Source organism: Danio rerio, chromosome 4 (assembly GCF_052040795.2).
Source record: "Danio rerio strain M-AB ecotype USA chromosome 4, GRCz13ab, whole genome shotgun sequence".
Taxonomy (NCBI): Eukaryota; Metazoa; Chordata; class Actinopteri; order Cypriniformes; family Danionidae; genus Danio; species Danio rerio.
In genome coordinates this window covers 36,340,600-36,346,956 of record NC_141024.2, presented here as the reverse complement: position 1 = coordinate 36,346,956, position 6,357 = coordinate 36,340,600, and the positions used below count along the sequence as shown (strand labels likewise).

The window sequence follows — 6,357 nt, the reverse complement described above, 5'->3', positions numbered from 1 at the left end:
GCCTTGCAGAAAATTAGCAGAATGTCAATCCAAGGTGGTGCCAATGTGCATTGATTTCTGAGTAACTGAGTCATTCTGAGTCATTCGGCATGCAGGGCTCCTAACACGTTTACTGGAGCAGGAATAGGTAGGGCCTTCAAAAGAAAAGCGCTCTATTCCAGGCAATTTGACGACTAAACGGCGGGCAGGGCAAAGAGGCCACCACAGAGCAGATGTGATCTTTTATTTTTTTTTTTTGACCACACCAAAAACTACCGATTTTAATTTTTCCAAGGGGAATTAGCTCAAATGGTAGAGCGCTCGCTTAGCATAGGAAGGGGTCCAATCATCTCGCTCACTCGCAAGCGAACAAGCCGCAAAAAAATGGAAAAATGCGACAAATTTCGCTTGCAGTAGTGTTCGTGGCTTTGTGACTGTGCATAATGTGGTATTTTGGTTGCATATTGCATGTCATTCTAAATGTCATTTTTTGCGTGCTGGATTCGAACACACAATCTGTGTAACACAATATCCAATCAGTGTCGGTTTCAGCGAAGCCAATCAGCTGCGCTCTTATTGAAGTTTTATTGACGTAACACAGGCAATTATATTGATATTACTATTATTATGTGGATATTGTTCTTAAAAAGCATATTACGTTAATTAAAAATGAATGAAAATGTTTCACTTAAACATATGTATGCATGTTTATGTATATATAAGTATATTATATATATTTATGTATTAATATATAAATATATACTATACTATATATATATATATATATATATATATATATATATATATATATATATATATATATGTATATATTAATATATGTTTTATTTCTTTATGTAATAACTTTAAATGAATGCACACAAAAACAAGTAATATGCAAAATGGTTTATTAAAATGAATACAAATATTAAAATCGCAAAACAATTTAAAAAATATAAAAAACAAAATAAAAACATATCTTAATATATAAACTATATAATATACAATAAATAAAAACAATACAATATATATTTATTTATTATGCACATATAATATATTAAAACAATACTATATATAAATATATTTATTTATTATACACATTATATAAAAACAACTCTCTATATATATATATATATTTATTTTTATATACACAATATATTAAACAATAATATAAATAAATAATAAAACGCAAGAGTGGGGGCACATAATATATAAAATATAGTATTTAAGCAATGTATAAAATGTAATTTTTTTAAGAAATATAAATATATTTTTACATAAAATGCACACAAATATTAAATAAGTACACACAAGACAAAATAAGAGTGGGCCTATAAGTGCCACTTTAAAATGCTAAATATTAACACACAAAAATTAAATAAAATGAGAGAGTACCCATGTAACATTTACAAAAATATATACAGCAATTTTTCCTTTATTCTGGAGCTGGAGTTTGTCCTTTATTTTGCTGGCGCTGTTCTGCCAACCAGTTCTCTAAGGATTTGCCATTTGAAATTTGCAGGCAAAATGTGGCATTACCAAATCGGCTATGGCCAAACTCCTTAGTCTTTGGTTGCCCACATTTGCTGCAAACATTAAAAGTAACCGCACGCACATACTTCCTTTTGTGGACTCCACTTTCCTTCTCCTGTTCCCGTCTGCGCCTGTTCCTCTGGGTGTAACGGGACACAGGAACAGCAGGCGCAGGTGGAGCAGGTGCAGGTGGAGGAACAGCAGGTGCAGGTGCAGGTGGAGGAACAGCAGGTGCAGGTGGAGCAGGTGGAGGAACAGCAGGTGCAGGTGAAGCTGGGACTGCACTGGATGTTGGTGCAGCACATGATGGAATCACCATTGACACACTCATGTCTGGGTTAAAAACAAGTGTGCCAAACAATGATCCAGGTCCTGAAATGGGCTGCACAACACCTGGTGCTATGGGGGGTGGTGCTATGGGGCACACCGTGCTGGGGGTGGGTGGAAAGGAGCACACCGTGGTGGGGGCAGACACAATGGGGCGCACTGTGGTGGGGGCCAGCGCAATAGGGCGCACTGTGGTGGAGGCTGGTATGATGGGGAACACTGTGGTGGAGGCTGGCGAGATGGGGCGCACTGTGGTGAAGGTCGGTGTGACAAGGCACACCATGGTAGGGGCCGGTGCAATGTGGCAGACTGTGGTGGGGGTTGGCGCGATGGGGCATTCCGTCGTGGGGGCCGGTGGAAAGGAGCACACCGTGGTGGCATCCGGCAGGAAGGAGCAAACTGTGGTGGTTGCAGAAGCAGACTTTCGACCAGGTCGACCTGTCCTTCTTTATTTGGAGGAAAGACAAATGGTGTTTGGGGCCTGATGTTGATGGTGCCTCGTCCAATTTTTCCCTCGGCAAAGGAAGCTGCGTATCTGCCACAGCAATTGGATCAAGTGGAGTCAGTCCCTGAGTGAGTACACTCATTTCCTGATCCTTTTGCCTCCGTTGAAACCTGATTATAAATGATATGTATTATTCATATATATTAATTTAGAAGTATTCAGGTAATTTAAAGAAAATAATGTGCTTTGCTTACCACTGAATGAGCGTCTTCTGGTTTAGCTCAAAAAGCTGGATCACTGTTTCATCCATCAGCCTGCGACTGCCAAGCACCAGATCCCGGATGTGGTGGTAATCGGTCAGTATTTTAGACCACCTGGGCGTGCGAACACCAGCCTTCTTGGAAGTGGACTTGTGAACGGCACACAGCTTTGTACAAATGGCCTCAACCAAGCGGCTGGTGCTAGGCCACTGTGCTGGACCCCCAGGATGTCCAATCAGACCAATTGTCCAATTTTTCGGCTCTAAACGCGTATTATTGGCCCGTGAGGAACGAATGGCTCAGACCCGATAGAGGACTCGAGAGGTGAACGGATCAAATCTTTTTCGACTGTAAACGCATATGATTGGTTTCTGCCTTTCCACGATGAACGACACGAAATGTGATGAAGACTTGAAATAACGATACCACCTGCACAAATGTACGCACGCGCGAATTAACAAATCACTCCCTGAGAGGACTTGTAGTTCCCAAATCATATTGAAGATTCGTTTAAAATGAACGAAATGTTCATGCTCAGCAAATTTTAGATAGTAGATTTAACTACCTTAGAGTTAAAATTAACACTCCCTCATAGTTTATATGGGAACCACTATAAGTGTTAAAAATAACACTTTTGAAAGTGTTAACATTGTCAACGCCAACAGAGTGTTAATTAGCAAACTCTTATTGTGTAAAATATCTGTTAAATTTCCGAAAAAATACCAGCAGCTGTGGTTGCCAGAATCTTTCTGTGAAAAACATGGAAGTTTTATACAACTGTATAAATTTACAAAAAATAACCATATTTCATGAACTAATACAATGTTCATTTTACAAAATCATAGCTTAGTGCCAAAAAAGTAAAGTCTTTAGATGAAACAATGTGTTTATGTGTGAATGCAACTAGCAAACAGATTTTGACTGCATTAGTAACTACACAGTTACCTTTTAAGAAAAGAAGCTGCAGCATGACATCAAATATTCTCAGTTCATCTTGGACTTAAACAGAGACGCTATTATCCTCCACAATGGTGACACAAAAACTGTTTAGCTGTTTTTCTTTTTTTTTTTTTTTTTTTTTGATTTTACGTAAAAATACCACACTGTAAAAAATTGCTGTTAAAAAACGGTCAGATTCTACGGTAAAATAATGTTTTTTCACTAAAACAGTAATATTCTGTTAAAAACAGTGCTTTCTGGGTAACATTTTTGTTTTCGAGAAAGTAACCAACTGCAGAAAACTGTGAGCTAACAGAGTTCAGATTCGATGTTTTGAAGTCTGTGTTTGAAATCACACTTTGTGTCCTTGTTCACTATTTCATACACTAGTTAACTAATATAGTTCACCTGACAGTTTTAATGAACACTAATGAGTGAATTCAGACACTGATGAACACCTGCTGTTAATAATTACAATTACTGAAGAAAATAAACAAGAAACACAAACAGTGACGTCAGTTACAACATTAAATAAAATCAAGTAAAATAAAACAGCTTCAGTCTCAGCAGAGGATCATTAAACAACTCCACAAACAACAGCAGACACACACTTATTACTGACTGATTTGACTTCCATACTATTCTCATTGAGATCCAACAGAAATTAATGTGTTTTTTTGTGTCACCGTAATAGAGTGAGGGGCTGGTTTAGTTGGGCTCTTCACCCTTGAACTCATTAATTCAGACTCTCCAATTACTGTAATAAAGAATTAACAAAATGCTTGTATTATAGCAATCAAGTTGGAAAGTCAATAAATAGAAAAATCTATTTGTCTGAAATTAGTTCTGATAAATGTTTTGGTATAAATCTGGAAGAAGGGCCTCATGCAATAAATTTTATGCTTAGTTGCAGGTATTAATTTAATTAATGAGAAGTGGAAACAGAAAAGATATCTCCGTAATTACTGAACAGTTAAGAAATGACAATTACACACTCAGACCTTATGAATCTGACCTTGTATCTCAACAATGGTAACATCTCAAATGTTTCATGCTGCAATGCATGCTGGGAGTGGCACGGTACAAATATCCCAGCATGCATTGCGGTACAAATAAATGTTGTATAATGGTCTAACAGTTTTCTTTATTTGCGTTTGATTCTGCTGTTGTTTATGTTTAGACTTTCAGTTGCCTGTTTGTGAGTTAAACTGTTAATTTTGTTAGTTGTCACCATTACTGAGGTTCATATGCTGATTATTGATGTCTTTTTGAGTGCGATTGACACCATAGAGCAGTGTTATTGTCCAAGATATTCTTAAAAACTTCCAGAAATCATTGCCATATATAGACATATAATGTAAAACAATAGATTAAACATTGAATAGGAGCAGTAAATTTTATTATACTAAATGAGAACAGACTCTGCCATTTAATAGCAACATGAACATCACCAGATCTTATTTAGGTTTTTGGCTGACTTGCCTCAACAAAGCAGCTTTTTAAACAAAGTTCTTAACAATTGCAGCAGCCAAGATATATAAATGTTAAAAATGACAGGGCTAAGAGCCCAACTAAAGCAAACTCTGTTCTCCATGATGGTGATGTAAAATGTTAACCTTTCTCTCAAGAAGAACTTTAGTAGATGTTATACAAAAATACATGTATTAAGTAATAAGTGTAGCTGGTGACGATGTTTGTAGAGTTGTTTAATCATCCGCTGATCATTTAAATGATTTAATCAATCGTTGTTCTTCAGGTTATTTCATTATAAAGCTGTGACTAAAGTTTTGTATGTTCTGTTCTTGTTTTTTCCCTTCAGTATTTCTTCATTTGTTCATTGTTAATCCTCAATTATCATTTAATTAGTCAGTTAATTCATGAATTTACTTCAGCTTTGCTAAATGTTTCTTGAACACTCAGTAGTGTGGACACTTCAATAAAAACTGAAGTATATGCTCTGGGGTTTAAAGGGTTAAAGGTGTGAGAGTTAAAAACACAGTGTAAAAATATATTTTAACAGTAATATACTGTTAATTTACACTACGGAAATAGACTGTAAAAAAACAGTAGATTGCTGGCAACCACAGCTGCCAGTAGATTACCGTTAAATCAAGGAAAAAACAGTATTTTACTGTAAAACCTGAAGCTAATTTCTTCTGTCTGTCACCGTTGTGGAGGAGAGTAGAGCCAGTGTATGAGTTAAAGATGAACAATGAGCTGCTGATGTTATTCTGCATGTTTCTCTATTTAAAGATAGCGGCTGTTTAGTTGCTGATGCAGTCAGAATCTCTCTGGTAGTTCCAGATTTACATGTATGTGTGCTGTTGTAAAAAATAAGACATTAGAGTTAAACCGAACTTTTCTAATTAACTAAAATAAGTTATCATTATAAGTATGCTTCTAAGCATATATGGCACATTACTTCATAAACTCATTCAGCAGTTGACCAAGTTGAGGTAGTTGCTTTCAGTGAGCAAAATGAGTTTACTTGAGTATTGTGTAAATCAATGTAGTCCATGTATTTTTACAGCAACATACTGTAAAATAACAGTACATTGCTGGCAACTGCAGCTGCCAGAATTTTACTGTTTTTTAACGGGACAATTTTTAACAGTGTGCAAACCGGACAGAAAAGTCGCTGAAAAACCATCTAATATATATAGAATGGACTTATTGGTTGGGTAGGAAACACAAACAAGGGATTCTTGGAAGGCTTATACATGACATCAGTCAGCTCTACCAGTGTGTGTGTATACAATTAAGGTCAGAATTATTAGCCCCCCTTTGAATTTTGTTTGAAAATGATGTTTTAACGGATTCAGGAAATATTCACAGTATGTCTAATAATATTTTTTTCTTCTGGAGAAAGTCTTATTT

The 6,357-nt window shown here is 36.2% G+C and overlaps 1 long non-coding RNA gene across 1 annotated transcript in view; it reads left to right on the top strand.

Annotated features, from left to right (window-relative positions):
• LOC147844838 (uncharacterized) overlaps positions 1 to 6,357 on the top strand; it is a 172,344-nt gene that overhangs the window by 24,479 nt on the left and 141,508 nt on the right. The window lies entirely within an intron of this gene.